Source organism: Aotus nancymaae, unplaced genomic scaffold (assembly GCF_030222135.1).
Source record: "Aotus nancymaae isolate 86718 unplaced genomic scaffold, 86718_ANA_hifiasm-v0.15.2.pri h1tg000040l, whole genome shotgun sequence".
In the NCBI taxonomy this organism is placed as follows: domain Eukaryota; kingdom Metazoa; phylum Chordata; class Mammalia; order Primates; family Aotidae; genus Aotus; species Aotus nancymaae.
In genome coordinates this window covers 2,288,207-2,308,629 of record NW_026988454.1, presented here as the reverse complement: position 1 = coordinate 2,308,629, position 20,423 = coordinate 2,288,207, and the positions used below count along the sequence as shown (strand labels likewise).

General features: G+C 43.2%; 1 protein-coding gene and 1 long non-coding RNA gene across 4 annotated transcripts in view; one reads left to right on the top strand and one right to left on the bottom strand.

Moving 5' to 3' along the window:
- Positions 1–20,423, bottom strand: part of PDE10A (phosphodiesterase 10A) — a 661,629-nt gene that overhangs the window by 635,972 nt on the left and 5,234 nt on the right. The window lies entirely within an intron of this gene.
- On the top strand, positions 664–2,109 carry LOC105717928 (uncharacterized). The gene is made up of 2 exons (XR_001107623.3): positions 664–806; positions 1,388–2,109. It is a non-coding gene; the product is annotated as an uncharacterized LOC105717928 (long non-coding RNA).

The following is a 20,423-nucleotide window of genomic DNA, read 5'->3' as shown; positions in this document are numbered from 1 at the left end:
AGAGATGTGCACATGAAATAACAGCTAAAATGTTCTTTAAACATTGACTTTTTCCTGGGCACACAGATGGACCCACGTAATCATAATAAAGGTGTATAAGGGGATATAGAGACGGGGGCAAGACCCTGCATGAGAAAATCAGGAAGCACTTTGTAGAGAAGACACAATCGTGCTTGTTAAAGGAGGGCAGAAGCTCAGCAGGCGGACAGGAGGAGGAAGGGTGCCAGGCGAGAGAGGCATCAAACCTGCAGTTGGGTTGGAGTGACAAATGGCCAGGTGATGGGGTGGGGGCCAATAAAGGGACCTTTGGCCGAACTTAACCCTGATGGCCACCCAGGTGCCTTACAACGGCACAGTGTGGATGTGATGTATTTTAGAAGAAGCAACATAGAGATGGTGTTTTAAACATGTGAATCCGTAAGGGGAAACCAGTTATCAAAGTGAGAGACGACGAGGACTAGAATTAAGGCAACAACAGCAGGGAAGACGTAGAGGAGAGGGAGGGCAGGGAGGCGGGACTTACGCGCCTGTCCGGGGAGGCGGGACTTACGCGCCTGTCCGGGGAGGCGGGACTTACGCGCCCGTCCGGGGAGGCGGGACTTACGCGCCCGTCCGGGGAGGCGGGACTTACGCGCCCGTCCTGGGAGGCGGGACTTACGCGCCTGTCCGGGGAGGCGGGACTTACGCACCTGTCCAGAAAACAGGCGGCCCGAGTTTCCCGGTAGTGTAGCATTGTGAACGGCGTGGCCGTCTCCCCACACGGAGGAGACGCTGCTGGGGCAGACACAAGGCCAACTGTGCTCTTGGTGAGTCTCAGGTGTAAACTGGGGGCGGGGGCAGGTGTACAACAGGGCCCTGAACAGGGAAATACGGAGCTGAAGGGGACGCTGGAGTGAAAAGCACCACAGCTCTATCAAAATGAGGGCAAGGCTGCATTCCGATGTAGATCCTAATGTTTACCCAGGATTTGATGCCCTACAGCACCGCCCTCCTGCCCTAATCCCGGAAGCCTTACCCTTGTATTTCTTTGTCACTCAACATACTCCTGGTCATTTTGCCACTCGGGAAATATAAAATTTAATAGTGGCTTTGGGTTCATGCATGCAACTAAAAAACTGTGTCTACATTTAGAAGTGTCTGGGCCCGCACGAGTGTGAGTTTTATCATAAATACTAACGCAGAGCCAACTCTACAACACTCTCCACAGTGGAATCCGTAGCTGCGGCTCTGCCTGATTGCAGCAGCCAGCACTGAAGAGAGCCCAGGGGCTGCTACGCGGAGGCTTCTGATCCTTTTCTGGGTTTTGGTCATAGCTACATAAAACATTCAGTAAACTGTATCGCCTGGGGTGAATTGTGAATCCTGTTTCATTGTATTTAATACACAGGTTTGGGGGGGAAATCACCGTCATCTGAAAACATCACTGAACACCTCCACGCACATCTTCCAGAGGATCAGAGAACTACAAAGTTGGGACTTTATCCTCCAAGCGATTGTAATCTGACACATTTGAACTTCAATAATGCCTCCTCCAAAGCCAAGTGGTGGAGGCAGCGGTGAGGGATGCACACGTGCAATGCCTGCGGAAAGCGGAAAAGTGGCCTCTCCACCGGGCTCATAATGGAGCTTAGGAAAGTCAGGTCACCGCCAGTTACTTTTACAGCTGTAGCTCCCTTGTTTCCTATGCTCTTCGCAGAGAGCGCATTCAGATACAGAGATGAGGCTTTTCCAGCCCAGTGTGAATTCACGTGACCCCCTGCTCGTTTTCCCATTGCATTTTGCATCCTGACCATGTTTCTCGCTGTAACTTGCTGCATCTTCTGTGTCTGTGATCATTACTAGACTGTGGGCCCTGGACATGAGGGATGGCACGCAGCATTCCAGACCTCACAGCCCAGCCCATGGAAGATGCTTAAAAAATAACGGGGTTGGAAGCGCACTTGGTTTTTCTGTCATCATGCGGTGAACATAGAGTCCACTGCTTTGCTGCACGGACTCAGAAACAACTCTTTACAATTTAACAGACATCCATGGAGTCCTTGGTACAATTTTTGCAAAGCCTTGTACTCATAGCAAGATGCAAAGAGAATAAACAATCATTGTCCCTGGCCTCACGGTGCATGAATTAAGTAAAGGAGGTGAACCATGTCCCCAAATAATAATGCATGTTTTTGTTTCGCTGTGGGTTATTCATGTTTCCTATGCTGATTTTATGCCAAAAGAGGTTTCAGGCAGCTTAGAAAAATGCACACAATGAATCAAGAGAAAATAAAATATAAAATGAATAGATGAAAAAAATCTGCACAAAGGAGAAACAGGGAGGAAAGACAAGATGAAACCAGAAATGAGGGTGATACACTAAGTGGTTGCCATAAAATCCTCTACAATTTTTTAAAGAAGAGACAGCAATTCGACTGCTAAGCTTCTGGAAATGAGTGAGAAGGGGGAACTACAGTCATCTGAGGTACCAAGTGCTTGCTGGGTGTGGAAGCGTCCAGCAGACTCCTAGACACGCCCTGGGCTTTCCTTCTCACCCCATGCTTGTGTCATGCCCTGCGATATTTGGGACGAAGAGAATCTTTACTCTAAACAAACAAATTAAAATTATTGGCCAGGTGCAGTGGCTCACACCTGTAATCCCAGCACTTTGGGATGCCGAGGCGGCTGGATCACCTGAGGTCAGGAGTTCGAGTTTAGCCTGGCCATCATGGTGAAACCCTGTCTCTACCAAAAATACAAAAATTAGCTGGCTGTGGTGGCACATGCCTGTAATCCCAGCTACTTGGGAGGCTGAGGCAGAAGAATCACTTGCAACTGGGAGGTAAAGTTTGCAGTGAGCCAAGACCATGCCACTGCACTCCAGCCTGGGCAACAAGAGCACAAAACTCTGTCTCAAAATATATATATATATATATATATATATATATATATATGTGTGTGTGTGTGTGTGTGTATATATATACACACATATATATATACATTTAACTGCCAGAAAATGTGAACGGCACTGGTTTCAATAGTTTTTTCCTAAATGATTGAAAAGCATTTTAAAAACAAATACTGTATAAGGAAAAGATGATTTGAATAAGGAAATTGCATCCATACATGAGAGATGGAGAAGTGTCTCGGGCATTTTCCTTGGGTAATACATGTCTATCTTTTAATTCTTAGACATGGGCTTCAGCTACGCTTTTGAGATAGCCCCATGGTTGCTCTAAGACTATTTTCCCAGTCTATAATCAACTTTCATGAATTTATACACAGAAGAAGTGATTCCCACGTTTTATTTGATGTGCAAATAGATGGGTAGCTGTTTTCACCACAAACTCTGCCTCCTCTTGGGTTTCGCAATAGCACTCTCCAAAATTGTACTTTGCTAACCTTCCTGTAAGACATCACACTTCTGTTAATATTAAGCACACATGGAGAAGCGCTGGTGTAGACGCTGAGCAGCGGAGCATTACACAGAAAGATGTCCAAGGTTAGGAGACAATGTGAGTGGAAGACACTGATTGTCATACACAATATGTAGGGGAGTGGCACACAAAGGTTGGTATTAGGTGAGTTGGCCGGTGGCAGCACTCCTCCTCCCTCAGGGAATGATGGAGACACCTGCTCTTAGGAGAGTAACGGAGAAACAAGGAGAAGATGACTCATCAAGAGGCATGATATTAGCGAGCAGTATTGTGCAGGATTCACCAGCATGCCTACACAAAAATCAGGTTTACATGAAACGAACGCAGAGTCATTGTATTTTACACAGTATTGACATCCAAACCCATCCGCCTGTGGTGGATGGTGTCACTCACGTTTGCTGTAACACAAGCAGCTCGCCTTAGTGCCATTTTAAAACAATGCCACCGTGAAGCCACCAGTACCACCCACTGTCACAATGGGGGTCTCTTCCCACATGGATTTCTAGCAAATGGGCCAAACATTTTCAACACACTGATTTTCTTTTGGCTAAGAAGGAACAAAATCATTCATGCAGCTCTAAGATGTTCAGCAGGTGAGGCATCAGGACTCAGAGAGAGCGAGAGATTCCATGTGAGTCTTTAGGCGACCTACCCTGAGCAAGTGACGTGGAAGAACTCAGTTGTGTCTAACTTGGGGCTTCCTTGTAAACAAGGAGCTTTAAAGTGTTTTGAAGATGTTTAATGGATCAAAAAGGAAAACACGTAAAGTTATATCTATGAGCTAAAAAGACATTTAATAAGTTTCTATCTCTAATATCCACTCTTGATTAAAAGGAAATTATTAGTAAAGACCTGGGGCCAGGACAGAGATGGCAGAGCGTGCAGGGCCTCACTGACAACGCTGGCGGCTTGAACCTGCACCCCGTGGTCAAAGGGAATCGAGCTTAAGGTTGAACGCGGGGCTCTGGTGGCACCAGGTTTGCACTTCAAAATCATCCCCTGATGAAATCTCCCTTTATCTACCCAAAGCCTGGGTGTGATGAGTGAAAAACGAAAGAAGCATCCCCATAAAGTCTTCATCATTGTCCTCATTGATGACATTCTGGAAGCACTTGGCAATGTCATCAGATGAGAAAGATATGAGGCATAACATTTGAAAAACGAGAGTGAAATTGCCCTTCTGCAAATCATATTATGGGCAACCACCCGAAGTACCTGAAAAAATAACATGAAGAACAGAGACAGGTAACAGAAGTCAGTAAGGTGGAGGACCACAGATTAGCATCCAGACGTCTTCTTCCTCTTCTTCCTCTTCTTCCTCTTCCCCTGACAGGATAGAGGAGAGTGGTGGGTGGTGGTCCAGGTGTCACAGCCTGGATGGGGTGGAGACAGTGACCTCACTGGGAGGGGGTAGCAGCAGTTATGGGAGATCAGCTACACCCAGACAATTGTTCAAATAAGACACAGCTGTAGCCATAGCTATGTAAGAGAAGAGAGTTACAAATATTAACAAGGAGAAACTAGAATTAGCCCAGTGGTATTGGTTGAAATGAAGGTGTTGATATGATATGAATTCCTGGTTTTGAATATATTAGGTTGGTGCAAAAGTAATTATGGTTTAATGACAAAAACTACAATTGGTTTTGCACCAACCTATAGAGATGTATACATCGAAAGACAGAAGCCACCCTGAAGGAACTCCCACTGCCCAAATCGAGAACAGTTTGAGCTTCAAAATAAACGAAATAAATAATGTGTTATAAACCACTGAATAAAATAGGAAAGCATAAGTCCATACTCATGTAAATCAACAAGTTGAATAATTGAAGAAGTTTGGAGAAAAAAAATGTTTACATGATTTCAGAGTAGGTACTCCCAAATTCCTCTATAATCACAAAGGAAAAGAGTGAAACTTTACAGTGGAGACAGTTGGAAGACACTGCCTTAGGCAAGTGATCAGGTGGTCAAAGTAAACACCTGGTCAGTAATAAGACAGTTTGTCAGTAATAAGACAAATGTCAACCATTGTGGAAGACAGCGTGGCGATAAAACCAACAATACCATTTGACCCAGCAATCCCATTACTGGGTGTATACCCAAAGGATTATAAATCATTCTACTATAAAGACATATACACACATTATGTTTATTGCAGCACTATTCACAATAGTAAAAACTTGGAACCAACCCAAATGCCCATCATTGATAGACTGGATAAAGAAAATGTGGCACATATATACCGTGGAATACTATGCAGCTGTAAAAAAGGATGAGTTCATGTCCTTTGCAGGAACATGGATGAAGCTGGAAACCATCATTCTCAACAAACTGACATAAGAACAGAAAACCAAACACTGCATGTTCTCACTCATAAGTGGGTGTTGAACAATGAGAACACATGGGCACAGGGAGGGGAGCATCACACACTGGGGGCCTGTCAGTGGGTGGGGGGCTAGGGGAGGGATAGCAGGGGGTGGGGGATTGGGGAAGGCTAACAGGAGAAATACCTAATGTAGATGATGAGGTGATGGATGCAGCAAACCACCATGGCACATGTATACCTATGTAACAAACCTGCACGTTCAGCACATGTACCCCAGAACTTAAAAGTATAAAAAAAAATAGGACAAAAGAACACAGCAGCAATTTTATGATATTTCCCCCAACAGGGCATCACTTTGATCTAATCATGAGTATATACCAAAACAGACTCAAACTTAGAGACAAACGTTAAAATAGTTTGCTCAAAATCTTCAAAAATACAAGTCATGGAAGTACAGGAAACACGGAGAAGCTGCATCCAAATGAAGGAAGCACAAGAGGCAAGTGCCACGTGTGGCTCTGGAACAGATCTTTCTGCCAAGTGCCACGTGTGGCTCTGGAACAGATCTTTCTGCCAAGTGCCACGTGTGGCTCTGGAACAGATCTTTCTGCCAAGTGCCACGTGTGGCTCTGGAACAGATCTTTCTGTCAAGTGCCACGTGTGGCTCTGGAATAGATCTTTCTGCCGCCAGAGACGTTGTTACAACAACGGACAAAGCCTGAGTGGGATTTGATGGTTAGATGGGAGAACGCATCACAGTTAATTTCCTGACTTTGGTAGTTGTAAAGTGGTCGGTGTAAGAGAATGTCTTCGTTTGTAGAAAACGCATACTAAATTATTCGGGGTAATGGTTCAGAAAAAAATATTTCTACTGTACTTGCAACTTTCAAGTTTGATCGTTTTCTATAAGTTTTGATAAGTTTGACATCATTTCTCAATTTAAACATCTGCTTTTTAAAAATCCATTAATAGTTGTCATATACAAAAAAACCCTACTGTTTAAAAGATTTAATAGAAGAAATGACTCCATTTATAAGGTCAATAAAAAGGTAAACATAGCTGAAAATAAACTTAGTGGAAATGAGTCATATCTATATGAAGAAAACTTTGAAATACTACTGAATTATACAAAAGATTTATTTCTTATTGTGTATCTTTTGGTCCTTTGAATTTTTGCCAATTGCATTTATTTTTTATTTAAGAATAAATGAATAGATGTACAACAACAAAAACAGTGCATTGGAGAAAGCATTATCAGAACATGAATTGGACTCCATCATTTTGAAAATGAAAAAAAATTTTTTCAGCCAGGTGCAGTGGCTCACGCCTGTAATCCCAGTACTTTGGGAAGCCGAGGCAGGCGGATCACCTGAGATCAGGAGATCAAGAACAGCCTGGCCAACATGGCAAAGCCCGTCTCTACTAAAAATACAAAAATCAGCTGGGCATGGTGGCAGGCACCTGTAATCCCAACTGTGTGGGAGGTTGAGGCTGGAGAATCACTTGAACCCGGGAGGCGGAGGTTGCATTGAGCTGAGATAGCACCATTGCACTCCTGCCTGGGCAACAGAGACAAAAAAACGAAAGAAATTTTCAGTGGGCTTTTTTGAACCTAGTAGAAGTAGAACTGTTACATTGTTTTTAATGGCACAGAAATGGATTAGGATTGCTAAATACGTACTTGAACATGATGGTGGCCCCTCATTGACTCACGAGCACCTCAAGCTGGAAGTTCAAGCCTATCCGTTATTCAGTTCAATCAAGCTTAGGAGAAATAATTCGCTCCCTTCCGGAAACCTCTGCAGCACGCTGGACGACCTCCACTCGGCAGTTCCCTTAAGGGCTCATGCCACACCTTCTTACCTTCCTATAAGACTGAAAATGCCTTCAGGGCTGGGAAAATAAACTCGTGCCCATTATCCATTGCCACTCTCTGGTTCTTTGCACACGGAAACATGTGACCGTGTGACTGAACGTTTCCATTTCCATTTCTCTGTCTCTTGGTCCAAACTCAGGCTCAGACTGACAACAGCAAGAACCACGTTCTACGTATGTATTTTACTAAAGATGGGAGAAAAAGATGCAAAACAATAGTAATTTACTGCTTCTAATTTTCAGATAGAGAACAGGAAAGTATAAATCTTCAGGCCTGGGACTGGAAGTAGTGCTTAGAACCACAGCAACCCCAGCCATTTCCAAAGATAACTTGGCATTAATTTTGAAAATTGGCATTTTGGCAGCCACGGAGCTTGTAGTTATTTATTTTCTTATTTTTACCTCTGTACCTATTAAATCTAGACCACTTAGATTTCATTCTTGACAGTCTTGAAAGGGAAAATAAAGAACTGTGTGTACCCATGGCGTTGACTTGGACTTAACTTTAAACCTGTTGAAGTCTAGAATTAGGAGTGATACCTGACACAGTAGCAATCACAGCATAAGTAATAGAGGCTGCGGTCCAGCCTCCTGGGGTGTGAGGGGGTGAAGAGAAAGGTACACTCTGTAACAAAGGAAGCCTGAAAGAATCTCACTTAAAGAAAATACATAATTACTCCCCAAGCACATTGGAATAAGGATTGCGAATTAGGTGTGAGAAGTTTTAGGATCATAAAAATGATTTTAGAAAAGAGAGTGCGCCTTTCACTCTATGGTAGAAGGTGGGGAACATTCTGTTCTGCTGGCCAGCATGGAGCTCCTGGGAAGGGAAAGCTCCTGGTACCGGCGGGGCGGCCACCTGCACAGGTGGACGGGGATTCTGCCTCGGATGCTCCACGTGCTCTCTGCTGCCAAGGGGCACCCACATGGCTCTCCCTCACCCTGTTCCATCTTCCTCTGCTCTCACCCCACCCTGCCAGGTGGTATGACCTATGGCTGAGATGTGTCCTGGTCTCTGTCATGAAAAAAATTAAAATTTTTTAACACCTTCTCTATTTGTTCCCGGAAGAATAATTGAGCCAAAGACTAGGTTGAGCCCTTAAAATGTGTTCAAGCCAGCTGGGGAGCCAAGGAGCACACAACCAGCTTTAGACAACGTCAGCCAGCAGGGACAGTGATGCCAGGAGGCTCCAGTGGCACTGAGGTTCTGGGGGCTGGGATGGGGGTGTGTGCCCCTTCAGTGAACAAAGGTGACTGAGATCCTTTAAGGGACAATCCTTCATCCAAGGCAACAGGCTTCAATTAATTAAATAGTTTATTATTTTTTGCCAAGAGGCTAGAACAATTCTGGCATTGGTGCTCTATTTATTGTGACCAAGATACCTGTAAAATACGGTCTCAGCCAGGGATTTTATTACTGTTTCCACTCACAATGGAAAATGCATTTGACAAGAGGACCAAATACACACACACAGCGCACACTTACACACACGAACACATGCACGCGCGCACACACACACACACAAAGTCCCTGCACAATACCAGCTCGTTCTCCTCTCCCCTCCATTCCCACCCTCTCTCCTCCTCTCTTCTTCCCTTCCCCTCTCCCTTTCCCTTCCCTTCCCTTCCTTTCCATTCAGCTGCTTAAAAATATAGTTAGGACTCACTAAAAATAAATTGGTTTCATGGCTCACAAATAGGGTGCTATCCACAAAATTCAAAAAACACTGGTTGAGCCCAATCCAAAATGTGATGGAGGGAGGGCACGGTGGCTCATGCCCGTAATCCCAGTACTCTGGGAGGCCAAGGCAGGCAGATCACATGAGGTCAGGAGTTCGAGACCAGCCTGGCCAACATGGCAAAACCCCATCTCTACTAAAAATATAAAAACTAGCCAGGCATGGTGTTAGATGCCTGTAATCCCAGCTACTGGGGAGGCTGAGACAGAAGAATTGCTTGAACCCGGGAGGCGGAGGCTACAGTGAGCCGAGAGTGCACCATTGCACTCCAGCCTGTGTGACAAGAGCAAAACTCCATCTCAAAAAAAAAGGTGATGGAATTGCGGTCTCTTACGATCCCTGCATATGTTTTGTGAGTGAAAAATAAAAGGAAGTTTTGTTGAAGTTAGTTGAAGTTGACTAAGGAATGTATTAAAATCTTTTTCATGAAAAAAAAAAGACATTCTGAAGAAAGACTCAGTTGTTCCTGGCAGTCTGAAGATGTCTGTGGTCCACTGAAAAAGCCCCAGGGAAGAGAGAGACAGATGAGAAGCACCACAGCGTGGGCCCCAGACTGGCCCATCCGAACAAGGGGCGAGGTCAGGGCTTCACAGGAATATCCAGACATGTGAAGTAACCGCACGTGTGGCTTTGCATGTAAGGTTTTTTAAATCACAATTCATCTTCTTTGGTACTTGGGCAATTTCTTTCTTCAATAACATGGCAGAATTTCTTAACAAAACTAAAGCATTTTGCCTTTTATCCACCTTGTACAACAGTCATTGTCTGAAGCAAGATAGTTTTATCCTTATATTTTCTATCATCTACAAAGTACCACTTGAATTAGTCCATTAAATTATTAAATACATCTTAAATAATGCTAAAAATATCAAATACAAGTTTGAAATTTCCTTCTCATACTGTACACTGATATCACTATTAGTGGAGAGCTTCTTATCAATGCAGATATGTAGCGTTTTATTCCTTTACATCTTTCTCCCTCTTTCATCCATATATTTTTGACAAGTGGCAGCTTTCACAGATGTATGTCTCTATTCCGTCAGAAAATGGCCATGGGCCTTCTACATAAATAATGACTCCAATGACTGCAAGAATGTGCATGGAACAAATCTCTTCTCTGGAATTCTTCAGGCTAATGGGAGAAAGAGGGATCTAAAAATTATTGGAACGGTCCTCATGCATAAGGGGGTGTAGTGAGTGCCTGGCACCCTACCCAGAGCCCTAGAGTCCTGGAGGACAAGGCCCATCTGCCCCCGGTGGAGATGGCCATGCTTCCTGGAGAAGGTAGAAACTCACGAGGGCCTCCAAGCATGCTTAAGGCCTGCACAAAGAGATACTGAGTGGAGAATGGGAGTTGTGGAAGAGGAGACGTCAAAAGCAATAATTAAAAGTATCAAGTTTGCTGAACGATAGGATGCAGAACCAGACAGACATAGATATTAAGACCTTACCAGTTGACAGAGCATTGCACATCCATCTTACATCCCATTGGTACCTTCCCTGGGACCAATGTATGCTAGATTCTATTGCTGAAGGAGAACATTTGTACTTAATTTTACTAGACATAAAGGAAACATCGGCAAGTTCCCAACAGCCAGAAAGGACAGCCACGGTGCCACCTTTACTCAGTGAGAGGGACCTGGCGGGAGGAACAGAGGGTGACTATCGTGCCTGTCTGCACAGTCTTATCTTGCACTTTCTTCTAGGACTATACCTGCCCTATCTATAAAAATGGGAGGGTCTGCCTTTGGGATATTTTGGCTGGGTTAATCACGACAAGGTATTCTTTCCTGGATGCGCAGGGATCGTGAGGGTGGGCCTTTGGGCTGCACTTCGTCTCGTTATCTGGGGGAACAACCGAGGCAGCAGAAGGAGCCCGGGTCCAGACCCTGAAGAAGGCTGCTTTCTGTTCAGTCCTCTGCAGTTGCCTCTCCCCAGGAGTTGCCGATAAACCCCCTTTCACTTAAGTTTATTCTCTTTGCCTGTTGCCACTTGCAACTGAGACTAACTGAGAGCCAGGGCCTTTCAGGCTATCTGGGGGCTCTTCTCAAAGCCCCCTTAGCCGTTTTCTGTAAAGCATTTGGTGCATCCTAGTCAAGGGAAAAGTTCCATTAGGAAGATAATTTATTCCAGGCGCAGTGGCTCATGCCTGTAATTCCAGCATTTGGGGAGACAGAAGTAGGTGATTGCTTGAGCTCAAGAGTTCAAGACCAGCCTGGGCAACATGGCGAGACCTCATCTCTGCTCAATCATTCAGTCAGACATTCATTTAATGAAAAGTTTAAGAGCACTTAATATTTGCCAGGCTTTAGTCCAACTGCTAGAGGTACGCGGGAAGAAAACACAAAGAAGCTTCTGTCTTTAATGAGACCATCTTCTCGTGGGGAGGCAGACAATAAAAGTAAGCGAAATAAGAAATTATCAGATGGCACTCTGTTCTACGAGTTCAACAAAACGTCCTCACTGTGACCAGCAAAGCCATGCCTGTTCTTCAGACACCGTGTACCCAGCACTTAGCTTAGTAGGTACTTGGCACATTTTTGAAGTCTAGAATAGAATGGAATAGAAATATTTGATAGTAGAAACACAGGATAACCCTTATTGATTTTCCTCTTTCAGTTCAAAGTCTAACTTGTGTTTTAACGACATTGCCTGTGGGTAGAGCTGTTCCCAGCACTTCTCTTGGATTTAATGAAACCTTGTAATTGACAACATTGCACTTCCATGTTGTAATTCTTTTGCATTGTATTTTAGACAATCAAATAATGATGATCTTAGAAATCTGAGAATCAAAGACTGAACAACAAAAATGGAAGTAAGTACGCAAATAGAGAACCTGGTATTAAGCACAGACGGGTATGGATAAAATCAGCATGTCGTCAGTTATAGATGTTTCTTCTATGCCATGACAAATTTGTCTTCTCCATATACATTTTGACATTCATAATGAAGCTTAAACAAGACTCCTTTTAAGTGACTGTTCGGACGCAGTGGCTCACACCTGTAATCCCAGCACTTTGGGAGGCTGAGGCAGGCAGATCATGAGGTCAGGAGTTCGAGACCAGTCTGGCCAATATGGTGAAACCCCATCTCTACTAAAAATACAAAAATTAGTCAGGCGTGATGGCGTGCACCTGTAATCCCAGCTACTAGGGAGGCTGAGGCAGGAGAATCGCTTGAACACGGGAGGTGGAGGTTGCAGTGAGCCAAGATTGCACCACTGCACTCCAGCCTGAGTGACAGAGCAAGACTCAGTCTCAAAAAAACCCAAAAACAAAAAGCAAACAAATTTACTGTTATGTAGATATGTTAATTATTTTTATCACGTAAGATAAAAGCTGATCTGGTGGGGCCTGAGTGAAACCAGGACTCTAATCATCTTTGTAATCTCTACAGAAATTTCAAGCCATAGGTGACACGACATTGAAAACAGGAGACTAGGCTGTGACGACAATCAAAATGTTCCAATTCACTTCAAGTTAAGAAAAAACGGCTTCAGTATAGCTCAAAGCCAAGAGTTTGCTAACCCTCGGGATAGGGAGATTTGCCTTGAAGCGCAAGATATTCCTACCTGGAGACACCAGAGCCTTTGCCAATGTCTTAAAGAATATTCCAGAACCTGAGTCTTCCTGCACTCGCCTGACTCGGGCTACCACTTCACACTCGGTCACTCTGGTTTATGCCACCAAAGCTCACACGTGAAACTTAGCCCCTTCGTGGGTTTCATTTACAAAGTCCCTCTGAATCACTCAAGAATCTGGTAAACTTGCCAGAGCACTAGACTCACACAGAGAGTCAAGTCTTCTGCCACACTCCACACTCCACACGCCACACTCCACACGCCACACGCCACACTCCACACGCCACACTCCACACGCCACACGCCACACAAGCGCATGGTAACTGTCAGCTGTTCCTAGGCTCTGCAGTCCCCCCAACCACCCTGCAGCAGGGTCTTCCTCGTCCCCACCTTCCCCAAATGCTCTCCTGGAGCAACCAAACCCCAGGGAGCTTCGAAACTGCAGCTTCTGCTGTCAGCATTGTCCCAAACAAAGATAGTTTCCTTGGTGAGAGAGAGGCTGTGGCCAAATGTGAAGTTAACTGAAGGTTCTCTATCTTGTTACAGAATCTGTTTCTTAAAATGAGATTTATTGGCCGGGCGTAGTGGCGCACGCCTGTAATCCCAGTACTTTGGGAAGCCGAAGTGGGTGAATCACCTGAGGTCGGGAGTTCAAGACCAGCCTGACCAACATGGAGAAACCCTGTCACTACTAAAAATACAAATTAGCCGGGCACGGTGGTGCATACCTGTAATCCCAGCTACTCAGGAGGCTGAGGCAGGAGAATCTCTTGAACCCAGGAGGCGGAGGTTGCAGCGAGCCAAGATCGTGCCATTGCACTCCAGCCTGGGCAACAAGAGTGAAACTCTGTCTCAAAAAAAAAAAAAAAAAGAGAGAGAGATTTATTATTCTGTGGCAAGAGGGTGACATAAAGTTACATTTGTCCCTTTCTACTTCACAGCTAGTCCAGGCCAGCCCCAGATGAGACCAGCAAGCGGATGTCATTATGCCCACATCGATGCAGAAAAATAAAGAACGTTGGAAACCAAAATCACAGCGGCACGAGAAAACAGTCTGAGAAAGACAGCAGATTCCTTCTCTTCTTGAGCTGCACTCACAGATTTTCCTAGGCAGAGATTCCTCAAGCTGGTAAGCTTTTCTCAGACAGAACTGAAGTAATCCACACTACCAGCGAACTGTACCTCAGGACGATCTAACTTGGTGATGGTCCATCTTTCTTCTCATGCTGTCTCCTTCAGAGTCCACAAAGCAAGCACAATCACTATTAAATGAGCAAGCACTAAATTCAACATCCATGGTAGAGAGGGATAATATTTGTGAGTCAAAATTAAGTACAGACTTCTATTATGGATAAAATCTAATTTATTTATTAAGATTCTATATGTGGATTTTAAGAGTTCCCATGAAAGCATCTGAATTTTTTTTATTAATATAAGGTTTGTGATATTCAGATATATTTATAGAAAATCAAACACCTTCACTGATGGGCTCCAGTGACTAATAAAGAACATCAAACAACAGATAAAAATAAAGAGTGGTCTACAGGGTGTGTGCCTCAAATAAATGAGGGTCTACGTCCACTAAAGGCAGGTACAAAAATGCTTCCTAGCAGCTTTATTTGGAGTAGCCCCAAAGCTGAAAGTACCCAAATGTCCAAGGATAGTAGAAAACATAAGTAAATTGCGGAATAGTGATACAGTGGAAATTACTTAGCACTTGAAAAGAGCAAGCTGCTGTGACAATGAAGCTGATTTCCGTGGACTGAAGGTTGAAGAAAAGAACCCAGACAAAGAAGATGTGCTTCTCAATTCCTGGAGAAGAGTCCCAGAGCAGGCAAACAAATCGGCGATGACAGAGGTGAAAAGATGACAGAAGTCAGAAGCGTGAGCCATGGTCACCTGCGGGAAGGAACCCGAAGAGGCAAAGGGCACAGGAAGCCTTCTGGAGTGCTGGAAATGGCTTACTTCTTTATTTCGGTGTTTATTTATGTCAAAATCTATTGAGCTCTTCCCGTAAGATTCACCTAAGCTGTTTAGCTCAGAAAGTGCCCTTTCTAAAAACATTACAGCTCAATTTAAAAGAAAAATGTTGACATGTAAACAAAATCCAAATTTATATAATTGACACTAAATTAAGAATTTTAGCTTCAACATTTTGCACCTTTAGGCAGATATTTTGCCATGGCATAAGGGAAGAATAATCAGAGTTTATTACTATTTCTCTTTACAGTGGAGAAGTCTGGCAGAAATCTTCTTAACCATGTGATCAAACTTAATGTCACCAAGACAGGACCTGACGACATCAGGTGCCTTCTAATGGGATGCGTTGAGAATGGCACAGTGCTACCTATGTGGTATCTTTGTACAAAATAATTAATCTGAGTCTAACAACTACGAAGCATCAGATGAATCCAAATTGGGGATTTCAGAAAGATAAGTGGCCTGGATGCTTCAAAAATGTCCACGTCATGGAATTTTTTTTTAGATTAAAAAAAACAAAAGACAACTCAACGTCATATGTGATTCCTGATTGGATCCTGGATTGAGCAACTAGCCAGGCTATTACTGGGGACATTTGAATATGTGCTCCCACTAGATAATAACGTTGTATCAATGTTAAGCATTCTCAGTGTGGGTGTTGAACTGTGGTCATGTACGGGAACGTCTTGCCCTTAGAAAATAAATCTAAACTATTTAGATTATCAAAATGTTTTTAAATAACTTTGAAGTGCTTTGACCAGGAATAATAATTATGTGTGCCAGAGAAGAATAAGAAAAGGAGGAGGGGGTGGAGGGGAAAAAGAAAATGTAGCAAAGTGTTTGTGATGGACATTCAATGAGAGATGGCTCTCCCACTCAAAATTTCATCCAGATATTAACTCTGTTGACACACGCACCAAGAGGACATGAAACGGTTTATTACTCACAGAGTGAGGCTTTCCCAGCAGAGTAGGGCTGGCTCCAGAGTGTGTCTGAAAATGGCTTGAGAGAAAGGATAAAGGCTTGGGGCCTGCTGTGATTCGGGGCGGAGCTAGGGTAAGGCTTCTTGTTCATTGGCCAAGGCTTGTGTGGGCTGAACTCCCTATTAGCACCAAGGGAAGGAGCACGTGGGCTTTCTCACCAGCTGGCTCAGGTGTGGGGCAGAAGGGGAGTATGTTTCTACTACTTCTCTTTCACCCATTCATACCAGGCATTGGCACCTTAAAATTATGTCCTAAGGAAAACTACTTTTACAAATATGTGCTGCTGTGGCATGCTTAATCTCAGAGCAGATTTTCTTTCATGAATACAAAGCTTTTACAGCTCAATATAAATATTTCTTCTTACCTATAGCCATTTACAAGTAGAAATATTATAGTTTCTATTAAATAAGATACTTGATCATTCGAGTTGCCTCACTTATGAGACATTCATGATTTCACTCCACAAGGAATGCTGGATTGCTCATTAGCTGCCAGGCACACTGTTAGGGGCAGGGATGAAACAGCGGACGAGGCAGCGGTTATCAGCTCTCACACGGTGTAAATGGCAGAGTTAAGACCTCGCCACTCCCACCCTTTGAGAGACAACATTCCGACTGAGAAATGTAAGAATCTCTAAATACATAACATATGCAAAAGCCACAACACCCAGAGTTACCATTGTGGTTATGTGAGAATTCAAGAGTAAGACTTACACCACCAATTACAATTTTCATGAATCTCCTCAGAAAGAACATTAGTGTCCTATTTTAAAATAATACATATTTTAAAGTAACACAATTCATTCTCCATCATTGCCTAGATTTCCTCAATGTTTATTCCACGCAGAATCACAGGCCTGCACCTATGTATCGTTGCTGAGACGGGCGGAATGCAACACCGCTCATCCTGACATCCACCTTAAGCAGAGAGCAGGAGAAGAAGAAAAGGTGTCTCATACGTCCTAAAACTCATCATTGGTGTAAATCACCCTACATCTGGAACTTTCTACGTTTCAAATACTCTATCCCACTGTTTTGAGGAATCTGCTTATATTTACCAAATACCCCAATTTGGGATTTTCAAAATGTAGTGTCTGTACTGATGACAGCTCAAACTGCGTAAGAAAATTATGGCAGGTATAGGCAAATAGCTGGTGATAGAGTTCAAATCGTTATCATCTCTTTGACTCACCTGCCATATCTAAGTTTACCAACATATAAATATAGACATGTGTTCAAAAAGTACCATGTTGTTGCTTGTTAAAACTTGATTTACTGTAGTCCCAGCTACTTGGGAGGCTGAGGCAGGAGAATCACTTGAACCCAGGAGGCAGAAGTTGCAATGAGTCGAGATCGTGCCATTGCACTCCACCCTGGGTGACAGAGTAAGATTCCGTCTCAAAAAACAACAACAAAAACCACTTTATTTATAAAAGCAAGAGACTAGTATTTTGAATGCCATTCAGTAGGGTTTACTTAAATAAATTATGGCACATTGTACCACGGAATATTATACAGACAACAAAAGTAGTTTTATATATGCTGAACAATTTCCAAGATATAGATAAGTGGATAAAGCAAAGTACAAGGAGAACGGTTTAACCTGACACTTGTGTCTGTATATGAAAGGGATGTTACATATATCATCCTGTACGTGCACAGAAAGTTTCTGGTTGGCTACGTAAGAACCAGGCATGTAGGTGACATTTGGTGTTGGAGGAGAACTTACTGTACATCTTCTCATGGCCATTGACTGTTGTTGCCATGTGTATAATAAATATGCATGTGTCGATATGATATATGCAATTTATAATATTAAGATACTGGTCATTGTGATTGCTACCTTGTATTCATCAAGGAAAGAAAGGAAAAGTCAAAGAGCTTTTAATAGTTTGATGTCATGGTTGAGCAGTTCTTTTTATTAAAAGTTGTGGCTGGGCACGGTGGCTCACTCCTGTAATCCTAGCACTTTTGGAGGCCGAGGTGGGTGAATCACAAGATCAGGAGATTGAGACCATCCTGGCCAACATGGTGAAACACCGTCTTTACTAAAATACAAAAAATTAGCTGGGTGTGGTGGTGTGTGCCTGTAGTCCCAGCTACTTGGGAGGTTGAGGCAGGGAAATTGGTTGAACCTGGGAGGCAGAGATTGCAGTGAGCCAAGATTGTGCCACTGCACTCCAGCAGCCTGGTAACAGATCAAGACTCCGTTTCAAAAAAAAAAAAAAAAAAAAAAAAAATGCTCCTTTTGCTAACAGGTGAAGATAATTTCTGCTTACCTAAGAAATACATGTTCTATCTGTATGATTCAAGCTAGCCACAGAAGTGACAGGAGGGGGCATTGTTACATAACTTTCATCTCTGTTTATTTGCAATTCTGTTTTCCCCTGGAGGGGAGGGGCAGGTGTATGTTTGTTGGGGAGCAAGAGTTGGCAAACAGCAATATAAATGTAGGTAAATACAGGCCATTTACAGCATAAAGAAGAGTCCCCTGCTACACTCGAGATCAAAAGGTGCTCCACAGCATTGTCCTGTGATGCTCCACAGTATTGTCCTCTGACGCTCAGAGTTTCTGCCGGTTCTAAAAAGAGAGCATCCTCCCAGTTACTGGCCTCCCAAAGAATCCAGTTTTTAGGTAACTTCCTCTCCCCACCCTTTCAGGTTAATAACGCCTTTCATTTGGTTTCTTTGTGAGTTATCATTTATATTGGAGTCCAGTTATGGTCTCAGTTCATTTCTTCCCAAAATCATAATCAAAGTCACAGAAATCAGACCACCAAGGTCACATAATTGAAGCAGATGGGAGGAGACAGGCACACAGGGACGGCTTTGTCTTTCAGACATTGGTCATTTTCTTTCCAGCTTGAATCAAAAAAGCAGGGGCAGGCCCAAGGACGAGGGAGGACTGAGGCCTCTATTCCATTTTGCAGCCTTCATTCTTGAACTTCTTTCCTCCCCTAAGTCCCCTGTCTCCTCCACCTTCTTTGGCCCACTGGATGGTAATGGCCTTTCTGGTTTGGAGCCAAAGAAACTAACAGAAGAACTTTAAAAAATGTCTAAACGATAACCACCTTTGCCATCAAACATCTGTAAAAATGCGTGCTTGTGTAACCGTCTGTTTGTCTGTAACATTGATTTCCCCTTCCGAGGGTCATGCCCATATTTTAATATCAGTGATATAAATCACCGTTTAAGAGATATTTTGTGAGCTATTTTAGAAACAGGCAATCTGGACAATTCTATTAGAAACATTAATCTATTGGAAAGATCAATCCAGCTGATTGTAGGGGGTTAGGTAGATGTAGGTCAGTTAACAACCTACACATTCACTTTTAACTGGTTTTAGAGGCATAAAATTGAGCTACTTTCCATGCGCAGCTTCGGGCTCTCCCAAAGCTAACTACCCATGAATAATACAGGAACGCTACAAAATCCTGGTATTACTGGAATATCAGAGAGGTAGAGGTATGCAGTTATTGAAAACCATATGTTCACTCAGTCACTGATTCATCTTACAACATGATAGCTACCCATATTTCACTATGGCTCAAGAAATTCAAGGAGTGCATAAGTCGGTCATGCCCAAATATCCCCTAGATTCATTCGGTGCCCGAGGCTCTCCTTTGGTCGGCTTTAAACACTACCAAGGCAAGAACCCAGAAAACTCAGCTGGGGAGGATCCTAACTAATTTCATCAAAAACAGAAACTGCTTACTTTTAAAACACTCATGAGATTAATTTAATGTAATAATATACCACTTACATAATTTCCCAACCTAAAGCCATCTCAAAAGACATGGAGGTTAAAACTAGAAGACAAAGCAAGATAGTCCAGTTAGGGTGACAGTGGGGAGAGGGGAGAATGGAGATGGATTTCAGAGAACCTACAGGTGCTAAGAGAACAGGTTTCTAACTGGAGTGTAACTGTGGAAAAATAGAGTTAGGATTACTTCTTCAGTGTAGATAACTAATGGGGTATCTTGTGATTAACCCAAACTCTTTGAGTAAATAATAATTCTTTGAAAAGAGACTGATATAAAAATAATGTGAAGAGAATTTTAAAAACTGAAGTGCTTTCTTATTAGTTATAAGATTAATAAACACCAGTATTCAGTGTTTTCATCAGACTCTTCCTATAGAGCTTTCCACACGTCCATTCGGTCGTAGTTAACCAAACATTGTAACACATTCTTATGTCCAAGTTCAAAGCAATTAAGAAAAGCGGAAACAAAGTGAAACAAAACTGTCATTCGCATGGTCCATTTGCACACCAATTTTCTTTAAGTTATAAAGGAAAAACCTTATAAGTTTAGCATGTTATGCAAATATCTTCCATCAGTGTAGACTGCACACATATTGAACACAGAGCCAGCTGCTATCCACAAGAGGAACATATCCTAATCATGATTTTACAGACGCACTCACACACACATGTGTACATGTGTCAAATAACTTCAATGGACATCCAAAGAAACATTCAGTCTAAGCCAGGATAATGCACTTCATCTTCCCATTTACCTAGTTACAT